Here is a 15,615-nt window from a genome sequence, read left to right on the forward strand (position 1 = left end):
TCTCAATGCAATTTAGTACCTCTATCAGAAAACTCACTGTAAATTAGCAAGAAATGAACAGGGAACACTGGACAACTGCAGTTCACCAGAACAAATGCTGGCAACTTCATTATCACTTCCAGCACTGACCACATGTATTGCAGGGAAAAAGCTGACCTGGTTAAAGACTTTTCCATTTCTATCTATGATCTCTCAGGGAATGTGCTAAGGAAACGATTGTCCTACTGAATCATTTCAAGAATTTAACAGCCAAGATGATTTATTACCATAAAATAGGTCTTGGAAACAAAGATATTTGAGGAGACTCAATAGCTATTAAATCATTGTGGAAAACATGATGCTGAAGGAATTGCAGATGCCTGACACATGTTCTACCACTTTTTTTTTCTTTTTTTTTAAATATTGAGTGTCTATAAAAAGCAACTCTGCAGAATTACTTAAAAACTTTTCTGACAGAAAAAAATAAAAAATAAAGATATAGGTATAAAATCAAATGGCATCCACAAAAGTACAAAACAATTTTAACTAAAACACCCCACAAAGGCTGTCGGAAAAACTGGAGTCACCAATAATTTCAAAACCTATGCATTAAAAATACACTTCTCGCTTAGTAAACAAGCTGAGACGCATTTTGCAGAGTTATAGGTATTTTAGAATTGAGTCAATACATAGAAAACCTCACATCATCTTATAATGAGTCCACTTGTTAGCTGGTGTGAAACCAGATTCAGTAAAAGCACCTTGGGTTTTGTTATTACAACTGCAGGGTAGATGTTGTTACCACACAGAACACGCTCTGTTCAAGACAGTTGGAGGCAGCTCTCTCTAAAATGTGCCATTGAATACTGCAAGTGAATCACAAAGATGGTCTGCAAGGCTTGCTATGCAAAATACCACTGAAGAACACGCTGCTCTTTTGACCAAAATGGAAAAACTCTTGTGCTAAACCTTCCACTAGACCAGGCTGCTCCAAGCCCCATCAAACCATGAACTCTTACAGTACCCAAGTGAACATTTTAAATGTATTCCAAAATACTCAGCCAAAATACAGCAGCTTCAAAGTAAGGTCCAAACTCTTCTTACACCAGCTGATATTACAGACAATACTACTATACAACTTTTGGAGGCCAAATACAACTTTTGGAGGCCAAAATCCCTTTCCAGCCCTTCTTGCCTTCAAACCTCTCCTCTCCATATCCTTGGATCAGCACAGCTACAACAATAATTAAGACACAACCCAGCCTTGACCTCCTTTGTGCCTTGACACAGTGATGGCAAAGGCAGAGAAAAGATCCACCTTGTGCCCCTCACATGGAGCTCAAAAACAGGGAACCCAGACAGTTCTACAAACTGCACTCACAAACCAAGAAATGAGGAAAACTAATGGCCTTTATAATTAAATGGATGCCTTATAGTAAAGTTGACCAACAGACTTACAAAATAGGAAAATGAGCATTCCTCTTTGACTTAATTTTGCGTCGTCCTGGTTCACTTGTGCAACTCAGCCACTGTTTCTTTTTCTGCAACACAACAAAGAAAACAAATTCTGTTTAAAAAAAATAGAAGTATTTGCTTGAACTGACGTTTCTCATTACATTGTTAAGTAATGCTTCAAGCTTACTGCTTGCTTTTAGTCAACACTGGAAAATATTTCCATCCTTCTTGACTGTTTCTCTGATTTTGATTGCCAGAGTATTCCTGAAACTGCTCTATCAAGATGAACCTTGGAGACTGCTTGGTGGTTTGAGCATAACACTGACAAACTAGAAATAAATTCCAAAACCTACTGCAGAGTTGACCAAAGAAATTCCTTGTAGCCACAGATAAAGTGAATAAACATTTTTTTTTAAAGGATTTTATTGCTCAAAGATATCTTTGTGGTGTTCTCTCATATCTGTGAGTGTTCTTTGCTGGCCTCCAGCACCTAATTCAGAGAGGTGATGATTTCCTCTTGGTTTGGGGTCATACCTGGTACCCCTGTGTTCCAGGCACCCTAAGACACTTCAGTGGGAGTTGAATATTGGAAGGGTTGTTCTTTATGTCCTGCTTTGTGCTTTGGACTCAAATCTATAGAAAATCTATAGAAATCTACAGAAATAGAAAAACTATATCCATACCTTACTGGGAATTGAAGCAAAAGAAGAGCAAGCAACCAGAAAAACAAACAGAAAAATCTAAGTAGAGCTATGAGAGTATTGTCCTGAAAAAGAATGCTCTGATGCTACATTCTCTATTTAACCACATAATTAGCAAACTTCCAGCAGAAGGAGCAAAAAAGAATTCCTCATTCCCTTACTAGGCCAAGTGGAGACCTGGAAGAACTACTCAAACCTCCATGAAGAAGAACTGGATTGCTCCAGATAATGGAATAACTAAATAACTGGGGACAGAGTGGAAAATGAAGCCCAGAACATCTCATCGCTCAAGGTCAGTGCAGTTCTTGTTCTGCTGAAAATGGTAATTTGCAAGGGAAAAAAAAAAAAAAAAAAAAAAGTATTTGCCAAAAAAAAAAAAAAAGAGATGGAAAGAGGGAAAAAGGAGGACACCAGTCAGAAAGAATCCTGACTCTGGCTACAGTTTGCTGCCAGGAAGGGATAACAAAGCAACAAGTAAATGCCAGCGTGGATTTGTCAAACTGCTTCCCTTCCTTTTCCAAAAAGTTAGAAAGCCCCAAGATACAGAAATAATTCAGTGATCACCAGGATCACCTGAGCATGGCCTCTTTTATGCCATGCCATTCTCCCAAAACCACAAAGGATCATGGATTTCGAGCATAAAACTTAATTTTTCTCAAGTGACCACCAGGCCTTAGCATGTGGCATCCAACCTTCAGCCTCAGAAGAACCTCAACACATGTAGAAAGAAGCTGAGCATCTCATTGATTCATCAGAAAACTATGCACAATAAGTGTTTTCTTAATCCTAAATTCTAAAATCTCAATATGAAATAAATACATGTATCATTAGGGGGTATGAAATCATCAACTCATTTATAAGGGGTACAGTCAAACTTGAAGCTATTTAATTTAGCAGAACAATAGAGCTTTATGAAGTGTGTTTTTCACTAATGACCTGGACACTATTTTTGTTATTTCTGCCTCTAAAATGCACAGCCAATATTTGTGGCTTTAAGAAAAAAAAAAAGGCATTTCTTTCTTAAAACGTTGTTGTGCAGGAAAAAAAAAATAAAAAAAAACAAAACTCAGAGTACAATCAAATATACAAAGGAAAACCACACAAGTACAGATTTCATCATACTCCTCCAGATTTTAAATAGATCAACATATTTTGGAGATGGGTGTGATTTTATGCGAGCTGTGCCCCTTTAAAATTGGCAACTACATTTAATTCAGTGCTGGCTTATTCCAAGTTCCAAACTCCAGTTGAAAATAGATCTCACAATGGAATCCTACAGCTGAATATACTCTGGGAGAAAATTAATACTTTAATTTATTCCAAATTCATTTGCATGACAGTATATCATTAGTATATACAAAAAAATATGTATTATACCAACAGAGGAAAAATTCTGTGCAAACAGTGAAAGAAACTCACATCCCACCAGTGAGATGAGCTTGAAACTTGAAGCAACAAAGCTGTTTTATTTTTCTGAGAAACAAACACATAAAAAATACCAAAAAGAGCTGTTAATAGTCTAGATTATCATTTTAAAAAATACCGTATGACCTTAAAAAAAAACCCAAAGCAAATGTGACTCCATGCATGTCAGTTATCTCCTAAATAGCTGAAAAGAGCCACATGGACAATCAAGTGCAGACTAAATATAACTCATGTAACCCAACTCACCTACAAAGCAAGTTTTCCTACCTCACTGATTAACCAGTTGAAGAGGAAAGAAAACACACACTCACTTTGTAACTCCATCAACCTTGTTGTCCTGGAAACAACTCTTCTACAAGAGAACTACTTAACTGCCAAAACATCTTCTCTGCTACTACTTTTTGGTTTGTTTTTTTTCTTCCCCCTACTTCCCTCTCTGCAGTGCTCTCAAAGTTTGCTAAGCAGCCAGCACCAAACCTAACCCACCAAATGGCACAGGGATTGGATCTCCTGCTCTTAAAAGGAAATACATCATTCCATTTGAGTATGCAACACGTAGGGAACACCAGGTTTGCACAAAGGCTGTGGAACGGACTCTGTAATTTTGTTGTTGCTGTTGTTGTTAAAATGTCCTATTAACTGAACCTTTCATTTTAGGAAATGACCTCAAGTGGTGCCAGGGGAGGTTAACATTAGATATTAGAAAGAATTTGTTCATGGGAAGAGTGGTCAGGCACTGGAACAGGCTGCCCAAGGCAGTGGTGGAGGCACTATCCTGTAAGTGTTAAAAAAAAAAAAAGATACAGCAATTTAGCAATTAAGGACATCATGTGGTGGTGAACATGGTGGTGCTGGTAAGCTGGTGGTTGGATTTAAGTGACCTTAAAGGTCTTTTCAAACCCAAAGAACTCTGTAATTCCATATAAACCAGCAAACCTACAGGGTGAACTCAGCCTTCCTTATTCACATGCCCAAGTACCTGGGGTGAAAGTCCTTCCTCTCCCACCCTGTGGGAGTGCAACAAGGTCATAAACCACAAAAAATTATCTTCTTTAGGTTTTATGGTTACTGTCTGTGTTTAGAAGGGAACAGTACTTTCAAACCCAGGTCATGGCAATTTCTGCCACATTGCTGGCCACAAATTCAAAAACGCTTCCTTGTCCCAGTACTGGAAGCATTTGTGCCCTTCCTTTCTTGGTTTAGAATCCTTTTTTGAAACACGTCTGTGCTTTTATTAGATGAGAAAACTTAATTTTAACCTCTGTATGAAATAAAAACTGGGTTTAGAAACCAGATTTATCTAGGAAACAGCAGGTTTGTTTCAGACCACAACTTTACTCTTTGCATCTCTCCATACATTGCTCTTTTTGCTACGCAGCCTGTTTGGGTCAGATGCATCAATTTGGCCTTACCTAAATTGTCCAATCCACAGCAACCAATATACTTACTTAAACACTTGTAAATTCCTTATTCCTAAACTACCAGTGTTTTAAAAAATTTGGCATCCAAGCCTCTCAGTCAACCTGCCCACACACAGTGCCCACACCTGTTTCTCCAGTAAAATGTCAGAGTCTGCACTGGTCTCAGATGGGAAAAATCGCAACTCACTGTTTTCAAAAGAAACCTGTTAATTACCAAAATTATTCCCACAGCAAGTCCAAAGGGATTTTGGTTCCTTCAGAAGATCCATGATTAAACATAGTTACACTCAGCAGTTTTATTCAGTGTGGTATCTCTGATTTATTATCTTTACTCTGCTAAGGAGACCTGAGATTTCCCTCGACTTGTTCCAATTTCCAATGTATTCACAAGGGTTTTTTCATGTTCCTTAGCAATGCTGGTTATCCATCTTTCTGTACCTTAGAATTTCATATAAACCTTATCTAATTGTTACCCAGAGAAGCTGTGGCTGCCCCAGCCCCAGAAGTGTCCATGGCCAGGTTGGATGGGGCTTGGAGCAACCTGGGATAGTGGAAGGTGTTCCTGCCCCTGGAAGGGGGTGGATCAAGATGGTCTTTAAGGTCTTTTCCAACCAAACCATTCTGTGCTTCTAATATGCTTTTACACTGATTTTAAACTGTATCCCTGTATCTGCTTTTCCAATGACTTCTCTTTAATATATCAATGTGACTCACAGCTTTGTTTTCCCTTTTCTCCTGGGATTTTATTCTAGACATTGTAAACCTTCAAACATCTGTATTTTTTTTAAGCATCTTCTGGAGAGATCACAGAATCATAAATGGATTGGGTTGGAAGGGACCTCCAAGATCCTCTATTTCTTACCCCTGCCATGGGGAGGACACTTTGCACTAGACCAGGACCTTCCCCTAGACCAGGTCACATGTTCAGCTGGCAAAATTAGCTGAAATCCCAATTAACCAGGATCTGGAGTCACTACCAATTAACAACTACCACTAAGAGATCCAAAATCTCAACCTCACAGTCTTGAGCTGCCTCTGCAAAATGCCACAAGTTAGGGATTAAAATTTCTCATCTCCTCCACTACAGCCCCAGCTGCCTCAGCAGCATTTTACTGCACAGGCTCAATAAACATTCCATGTGTCACCAAGCAGGCAGTGAACATCCACAGAAGCCTCTCTTAACACGTCAAAGATCCAGTGATTTTCAGCATCCCATCCCTCGTACTGAACAGCAGAGACAGAGAGAGGAGGAAGGTATTTGGAAACTTGGTGCATACGAGCAAATTTAAGATTATGAAAATTGTGATGCCTTACAGTAGCAGCGCTGTTACACGCGTTACAAACACTGAATTTTGTCAAACTATTTCCAGTAAATGCATTTTTTCCCCCCACCTCAGCACTAGAAATTCCCAGTGCATAGTATAAATCGTGATGTTCTGCACTTTCTAGCTCAAATGAGGACCAGGTTTTACCAGCCAGCTTTTAGGAGTGTTTAGACCTGGTCTCAGGCTGGAAAAACCTATCTTATACTGAGTTTTTCCTTCTTATTCCAGGCAAAAATTCCAAACCATAGCAAAGCTTTTGCCTTCTGCTGCCACTGAATACCAGTTGCTGCACAAGTAAAACAGAAAAAGGCTGAAGTTATTTTAAAACAGCTACTTTTCTCTACTTAAGTATTTAGTTTTCAGTAGTTGACTATGTTATGGGTGGGAAATTAATGCCCAAAGTGATGCAAACACCAATACCCCTGAGTAGGGCAGTGGCAACAAGTGAATGAAAAATCTTGCAGGGTAATGTAAAAATAGAGTATGGAAAGTTGAACAGCATTATTAACTGGGAAGGAAAACCTATAAAGCAAACACAACAAAACAACACCCTCTGATGATTCTTTTTAGTCTCAGGCAGTACTGCTACAAAATACCTAATCAAGGTGATGCAAAGAACTTCTAAACCATTTATTAATTACTTGAGGCTATTTTTCATTTTACTGCTTCACTGCAATTTCCATTAGCATGGGGAATTGTACCATTTTTTTCCAAAGAGATATTTCCAGTGAAGTCAGTGTGGATTCAACAAGACCAGGGACCATCATATAAATAGAAATCAGAAAATAGTATTTCCATAAGAAACCACTCAGATTTATTGGATTAACAGGCACTTACAAGTGACTCACGCTGACACAGCCTATAGTAATCCAATCTATTTGAGATAAGAATAAATTCAAAGGAAACCTTAAATTTAGAAAAATCACCTCTGTGGCTGCTTTATTACACGAAATCACATTAAGTGTTCTCTCCAAATGGGAGGACAAATAAATTAAAAGCTAAATTCTAGCAATTTTTTTTCCATGAGTTCAGCATGTCCTTAACAGCAGTAGCTGCCCCACTGAGCATAATTAGAGAGGGATAAGAGAGCCCTGTGTGGAAGTGCCTTGTGGAACACAGCAGTTTTCCTGTCCTACAATCCCACAGGAATAGCCTGTGCTAAAAGAGTGGGAAGAAGAAGAGCCACCAAGCCACCTCCCTTTGTCTCAGGAGAGTTAAGGCAGACTGTTAAACCTACAGTGGCAACCACCCCATTTCTCCTGCATGTACACTGGTTTTCCTTTCTGTCTGGGATTTCTTGGGGAACTCTGACTTCTCTCTAGGAGATGTTACTAAATCCTAACAAATGAGGTGTTCTGGCTCAGCACACTGAAGCATCAATGCTTTCCTGAAACGCTGAAGGATGCATTCACAGCTCTCACACCTCCTTTAAAACATGGCAGCAAGCAGGGAGCTGGGATGGAGCTTATGTCTATAAATACTCCTCCGCAGCAATAAAAGAATTTTTACCTCTTGATATTGCCATGAATAGCAACAGTCTGGAAAAAAGAAGTATTATTAAATATTACAGAGTCACAGAATGGCTTGGGTTGGAAAGGACTTTCAACACTATCTAGTTCAGACTCCCTGCCATAGGCAAGGACACATTCCACTATCCCAGGTTGCTCCAAGCCCTGTTCAACCTGGCCTTGGACACTTCCAGGGATGGAGCAGCTGCAGTTTCTTTGGGAAACCTGTGCCAGGGCCTCAGCACCCTCACAGGGAAGAATTTCTTCCTAATATTCCATCTAAACCTGCCTTCTTTTCATATGTAAAGAAAAAAGCCAATTTAAGGAAAGGTGACACTGGCCAGAGCAAGAAGGGGTCATGCACTGGGCACTGGACTTTTATCTTAATCACCAATTACTGTAAGACAGAATGAAATATAACCTGTATGCAAGGATATTTGAAAACCACAGGATAGTTGAAAGTCATGTATGCTCTGCCATCCATAAAGACACTTCTCTGTATGCAGGGATGTAAATCACGGAGCACACAGATGAAAACTCATTTGTAAGAACCAGCTGCACACTACTGAGGCCAACAAAATCTTATCAAATGCAGACTTCAAGGCTGAAGTGACTTATTTAGAGAACTGCTGTGCTGCTCTCACCTGCAGTACCCAGTTAAGTTAGATCAAGGACAGCAGCACATACCAACTACATCATAAGCAGGAGGCTTTAATTTTTTATGCACGCTTTCCCTTCAGGCATACACACCCACTCTCAGCAAATTCCCATTAATGGCCATTCTAGAATCCTGAAAAGCAGTATGTTATAGCCTTGGGCTAACTAAATTAGAGTGAGCTATGCTGAAGCTGCAATCACAGTGAAAACCTGCAGTATGACTTCTACCACAACAAAGATACTCCCTCAGAGAGTCTCTTCACAGTGTAATGCTTTCAAAAAAACCTCACCATAGCCTGCACCTTCTGTGAATTTGGTCATGACAGCCTTGAGCCTTGCCCAAGGACACTCAGAAAAAAAGATCAAAAATTAACCAGTAGTCAAAAAATGTTGATTATACCCAAGATTTTTAATGTGCTTCAAATGGGGATGTGGATCTTGGCTTGAAGGAGTGCAGAACAGATGAGAACTCAAATGGCAAAGTGCAAGGGGACAAGGCACAATTTGTTCTGATTGAAAGACAAGGTTAAAAATCTCATTTTCTGTCACAATGAATTGGGTTTTCAAAGTGAGACCTCCCTGCCCTTGTGCTTTTTTCAGATTTGATTTCTGGAGAAGTTCTAGCCTTTACATTACAGTAAAATGCTGTAAAATTTTCAAATAGCTAGATTTTGTGCTAACCCTAATTCATAATCATTCTGGCCTTGCAACCGTGGTGTGAAATTCACTGAGCTAGACAGCTGGGAAGGGGGGGGTGTGAAGAGTGGGGGTGGTGTTGTGTTTTTTTATTATTATTGCACTTCTGGTGTTCAACCCTTCTACTCTATACGAAATCCATATTCAGAAGTCTGGGAGCATGAAGATGCTTTTACGTACAAGGATTTGGTCAGGCTCTAAAAGCATCTGCATCCTTGTTTGCAATGAATGAATCTCTCTTCAAATTTACTTTGGTGACCAAAATATGCGTTTCTAGCCTGTAGTCCTGACTCATGTAAAAAGTGGTGCTGCTCAGAAAATTGTTTTGCCCATGTAATGCTCTCGAAAATAATTTTTATCCCTTCAAAACCCTCTAAAGGACACCTACTAAGAAATGCTTTCCAATGAAACCTGAGGAAAACTGCCTGAGCTCACAGTGCTGGTACAAAACTAACCTTTAAATGAAGTTCTAGGAAAGAACCACCAGCTTTTCACGTAAACTTGTGGTGAGTTTTCACTGAAGCCCTCAACCCTGCCAACCCATGGCTAAATGTCATACTTCATTTCCTATCCTAAATCAGCCATTAACAGGAAGATGGTTTTGCTCTGTCATTTTCAGACCTCATTAAAACCCCGCACTAAGCACAATTCTGGATAGTGGAACTTGGCTGTGGACTGAAAAAAAAAATCCCCAACATTTAGACAATCTAAGAAATTTAGCTTTTTTTTTTCTTTTTTTTCTTTTCCTACTGAAATGGGCCTTGGGCACAGCTCTTCACCAAAGACATGGTTTTATTCTTCCACATGCTCTTGGATACATGCTGGATCAACATCATGAGGTGTGCAAATTTAAACAGAATTACTTAGGTTGGAAAACCCCTCTAAGATCATAGAGTCCAACCATTTACCCAGCACTGCCATGGCCATCATTAAACCATGTCCCCAGGTGCCACATCTTTTAAATCCCTCCAGGGACAGCAAGGGACACACAGGGACTCCACCACTGCCATGGGCAGCCTGTGACAGGGCCTGACAACCCTTTTGGTGAAGAAATTTTTACTAAAATCCTGGTGCAACTTGAGGCCATTTCCTCCCATCCTATCACTGGGAAAAGACAAGCACAACCCACCTACAGCTGCTTTGTAACACAAGCACATCACAAACTCTTGCTCAGTTTCTTACGCAACTATCAGTCAACTTTTAATTATTTCCCCCCCACCAAAAATCTTCTATTCTTTACAATTCTTTAAAGGCCACTTAAGGCACACCAAGAGCTATGAAAACCAACACTGGGCTGAAGTTTCATGGATCATCTCTTAAGGCACCATGCTCCAAAGCACACAACATCACTGTATTTCTGCCTCTGCAATACTGGCTTTAGGCAGCTACAAGTTGTCTCAGTGAAAAAACATTATCTTGTGCATGTCCTATTTAAAAAAAATTAATCTGTTCAACACCTGATGATTCACTCACCCACATGTTAGAAGTCCACACAAAAATGACTCATTCTGTCCGTAAGAATATTCACCTGGGATACCCAAGTCCTCTCATCTTTTCCAGAGCTGGTAACTGTTTTTTCTTGCAAAGGATGGTGGCTTCCCCATGAGAGCAATGGGTGACATGAAGGAGAAACAGACCTGGGACTGGGCCCTGGAAATTTTGTAAACCATCTACTGTGGGGGTACCAGTCATTGGTTTTTCTGGGTTTGGATTGAAGGATTTGAGACATTAAGTTGTGTTCCAACACAGGTGTTTATTATTTCTTATCAGTAAAACAGTCTCACTGCTGTGAGTACAGCAGCTTTTCATTAGAAGGCACAAAATGGCCAACAATCTCTTGGTACAAGGGCTTTTAAGACTAAACTATCCAATTAAGAGCTGACACCTGGATTATTTCCCTTTTAACCCAATAACTGATCCCAAAGAGCTTCAATGGGGACTTTTCTGCCCAATTACAAAATGCCACCCAAACCCATGAAGGAGGAGGAAGAAGCATGAAGAAGAAACCCAGGACAACACCCTGTGCCCTCCATCTTGCTTCTATCCACAACAGACTAAAAATCCCAAAACCTCAATTTCTCACCAAGTGATACACCTGCACTGCTCTCTATAATCTACTTCACACTTTTGAGGATTCCAGTCTACCTTGAAGTCTGGGAAACTTTCTCCATGAATGAGGGTCAGAGTCAGTGCTGCCCTGGGGGTCAGGGCACCCCAGAGCAGACACAGAAATATTCCCAGTGCCCTGGGTTTCCACAATCTACGTATTAATAATAAAAATACTTTTTAAGTATTAAAGTTTGTGGATAACTGAAGAATTGGCAAACAGTAAACACTCCACAGTGAGACAGCGGTTGAGGGAACAAATGATTTTAATCCTGACAACTGGCTTTAATCCTAACAATTTATTTTAATCCCAACAATTGATTTTAATCCCAACAACTGATTTTAATCCAAACAAATCATTGTCAGCCAGATTTGAAGGAGTTCAGGCTACTCCTTCATGACCTGGACACTTTCTCCCAGGAAAGGGCTGAATCACCCTGGTAGGGACAGCCAGTGCAGGGCAAATCCACATTTTGGATTTGCTTGGCTGATGACATCAGATTTGTTGTGCTCGTGCAACAAATCAAGCTGAGTTCTAGGCTAGAACTTCATGTCCAGTTCTGATACCCACGCCAAGGGATTGGCAAGAGTTCAGGGAAGAGTTTGGAAAACAGTGGGTCTGGCTGGGATACAGACTCTGTGACGCCAGGCCAAACGTCTCCTGCATTAGGGAGATGAGTCCCTGACCTTGTTTTCATAGGTACTTTGTGAATATGACAAGTAACAAACAGCTCTTCCATCCTTGGAGAGAAAGGCACAGCAAGATATTACAGCTGGAAGGGAAACAAGCTTGGACTGGAAGTAACTTCTTGCTTTTTAGCAACAGCAGTGCTAAATATTTAGCATTCATTGGTGTTTTGGGGTGGCAGAGCTTCTAAGAGCACTCCAAGATGCACTTCTGAGGAAAAGTTCTTATCTTCTTTCACAGAGAACCACACAGGCTTGATACAGAGACATGAAGCTAAAACTTCCATTGGAATCACAGAATAATTTGGGATGTAAGGGATCCAATTTCAACCCCCTGCCATGGGCAGGGATACCTTCCACTATCCCAGGTTGCTTCAAGCCCCATCCAACGTGGTCTTGAAAAATTCCAGGGGTGAGGCAGACACAGTTTCCCTGGGCAACCTGTACCAGGGCCTTCCTACCCTCACAGCCAAGAATTTCTGCCTAATATCCAATCTAAACCTACTCTCCTTCAGCTTTAATCCATTCCCTTGTCCTAACACTGCTTGCCTTTAACTAAAAAATAAAAATCCTGAAGTTAGTATTGAAGTTAATTTTCATGTTTAATTTTATTGTTACTGCTACGTAATGCCTACTGCTTTATGCTGTCTCAACATCAACTGTGCTCCCTTGCCTTGAAAGAACCATTTTATAGATTATTTTCCTCCTTGGTAAACTTATCTGCAAAAATACCTGATTTGCTATTTTTCTTGCACCTCATTACCTCAAAAAGTAACATAGAAAATAACGAGAGGAAAAAAAAAGAGAATGTGTGACCTTAATTTGGGGGAAAGTAAATGGTAACTCTGATTGTGTATTATTAGAATATGATGAGAATTTATGCAAGAGGACACTGGTTTAGCCAGAAAAGCACTTAACAGAAGTGACTGAAGACATGCTTGCTGCTTGCATGACACAGCCCTCTCTTTCCAGCCCTTCTATCATCCAAACACATTTTACTGCCACCCCTTCTGGAACTCCTGAACCTGAATTTTTGACTGAAGTTTAGACAGTACTTGGAGGCACCAAAGTGCACAGCACACCCAGTTCAGTCATCCAGGAACAGATAAGACTTTCAGATGTACTTGTTCTACCAACACCTTGCATTCCGTGAGGGGAGAGGAACAAAGAACAAACTGGCCAACACCACAAATGAGCCCTGAGAAATGAAGAACACAAAAGGAAATTATCTAGTGAAGAAGATCATTTCCTGACACAAGAAATAAAGGATATAGATTTTGAACTTCTGTTTATTTTTAATTCTGTAAGTCAAAAAAATAAAATTAAACCGAGTAAGGCATAACTGACTCATTTTTAATTCTGAGTCATCCCAAATCAGTGGATTCCTGTGTCAGACTATCTGTGCCCCCAAGAAGGTAATGGAATAGGGCAATTTCTAATCCACTTAAGAATCAGGAAATTCACACAGCAGGTGTGAACACTAACAAACCACTATTTTCACTTTACGCTGAAAAAAAAAAAAATTCAATCAAGCCCTCTCTATGGAATATAACAAGAGTTCTGAAGAGAGTGGATAAGATAAGCCAGGCTGTTTTACACAAAAAAAAAGTAGGGCAAGTCCTTTCCTAGCTCGTCCCACTAGAATTACAGACCTTGAACTTGGAGAAAACAAATAAAAAACTTCTTGACAGCACTAAGAGATCAGGGCAACCTCCTGCCCACTGCCCTGTGCTGGGGGCTGCACACACAAACCACATCCTGAACAGCACCAGCTCTGCTCCTGATGCCACAAGACAGCAATTCCTCACCTTCCACTGCATCCCAATTGAATATTCTGCACAAGCAAACACACTGGGTTTATGTAATAACTGCCTGTGTGTCGCTCACTCCTTGGGATTTGGAATTTTAACTCCTTAAGGACGCGATCCTAGAGAAATTAATGCATTCCAGGAGCTTGGAATACTCGTATTTCTGGGGAATTTATCACAGAAGTATTTAGTACAGTGGTTTTAAATCTTCTAATTTTACGAGGAGATTCAAACTGCTCAGCATTTTTCTGAAAATTCTTGTTCCCAGAATTACCAAGTTACATAAGAATCTCATATGCCAATAATGAAACATTTTATAGTCTCCAAGGTAGCACAGAAACGCCAGAAATTTGTCTGACATTCCTCTCCCCCTTCCAAAAAAAAACCCAGCAGGCACGTAAAAAGAACTCAAAGTGTTATTTATAAATTCTCATTAATTATCAATTATTGAAATACTAGTAGCCCAATTGCTCCTGAATACTTGGAGAGGAATGTTGTTGATAATTTCCATGCACTCCTGTCAGGTCTTCTTTATCCCGGGAAAGAAAGAGAAGAAAGGAAAAAAAACAAGAAGGAGAAGGAGAAGAAAGAAGGAGAAGGAGAAGAGAGAAGGAGAAGAGAGAAGGAGAAGAGAGAAGGAGAAGAGAGAAGGAGAAGAGAGAAGGAGAAAAAGAAGGAGAAAAAGAAGGAGAAAAAGAAGGAGAAAAAGAAGGAGAAAAAGAAGGAGAAAAAGAAGGAGGAGAGAGAGGAGAGAGAGGAGAGAGAGAAGAGAGAGAAGAGAGAGAAGAGAGAGAAGAGAGAGAAGAGAGAGAAGAGAGAGAAGAGAGAGAAGAGAGAGAAGAGAGAGAAGAGAGAGAAGGAGAGAACTAGTTTGCATCACAGTTTTCCAGCCTTTTTAACATTACAAGTACCTGATGTTTTTATTAAAATAAGTATCTATAGCTTTAATAAAACACATGAATTAAAGTAAGATGTTTCCTTCCAGGATCACAGTATCAACCACTATGGGATCAGCATTTGGAATAAAATCAGCAGGAGCACTTCCCCATCAATGACAGCAATATACAGCTCTGGTAATGTATTGCTCATTGTTATTCATCATTACTCTGGCTCAAAACAACTTTCAGGAGAGGACTAACTGGGAAACTTTGCATTTTTCCTTAGCAAGTATCTATGTAAAACATAAAAATGAGGCATGTAAACTATCTGCTCCCAATTACAAAACTGTTTATATGGTCCACAAATTCTCCTACAGTACAAAAGCAGATTTTAAAAGATTAACACACACATTAAAAAGTCCAAATCCTAGCTAACACTTAAATATTGGTGTCTTAAAGCTATTTTAAGTAAAGAGCAGCAGTAGAGGCAAGTGTGGAGCTATGGCTACAGTTCTGCAAGCTACCAAATATCTGATTAATCTGATTATCCATGGAAAAGGATAGCTGGATGCCCAGTGAAGTATCCAAGCTTTCTGAGCTGCTTACAAAATCTCCCTTTTCTCTTTATTTGCTATAGGTGGTACAGTGGCATCACATCACCTGTGCCTGTCCCTAGATTAACACAAGAAAACTGGAAAAATTCCTTCTCACTCCCTCTTCACCTCTTCATCCTCATTTCAGACCCAAAGCCTCCGGAATGTTTTGCACAGGCATGTTGTAAAACTAACTTTAGGTGTTTAGTAGAGTGACAAAGGGAACCATTTTGGGTCCCTGTGCAGAACTAACGCCTCAAACTGCAGTTCTGCTCATTTGTATTTGAATCCAGCTCGTGTGCTGGTATCCCAGCAGCATATGGCAGTGTGTATTTCAGTTGGAAGAGCTTCAAGGAGGAGCAGCAGCATCATTCTA

The 15,615-nt window shown here is 39.9% G+C and overlaps 1 protein-coding gene across 4 annotated transcripts in view; it reads right to left on the minus strand.

Moving 5' to 3' along the window:
* The window catches only part of LOC139588585 (endonuclease domain-containing 1 protein-like), a 164,433-nt gene that overhangs the window by 102,833 nt on the left and 45,985 nt on the right, over positions 1-15,615 (minus strand). For 3 of the 4 annotated variants that reach the window (XM_071424175.1, XM_071424174.1, XM_071424173.1), the window contains exon 3: positions 1,438-1,520. The exons of the other annotated variant lie outside the window; for it this stretch is intronic. The gene's annotated coding sequence lies outside the window, so the exon portion shown is untranslated. The remainder of the gene's footprint in view (positions 1-1,437; positions 1,521-15,615) is intronic. 4 annotated transcript variants of the gene reach the window in all.

Source organism: Agelaius tricolor, unplaced genomic scaffold (genome assembly GCF_023055355.1).
Source record: "Agelaius tricolor isolate 1412-34295 unplaced genomic scaffold, bAgeTri1.0.p SCAF_3, whole genome shotgun sequence".
In the NCBI taxonomy this organism is placed as follows: domain Eukaryota; kingdom Metazoa; phylum Chordata; class Aves; order Passeriformes; family Icteridae; genus Agelaius; species Agelaius tricolor.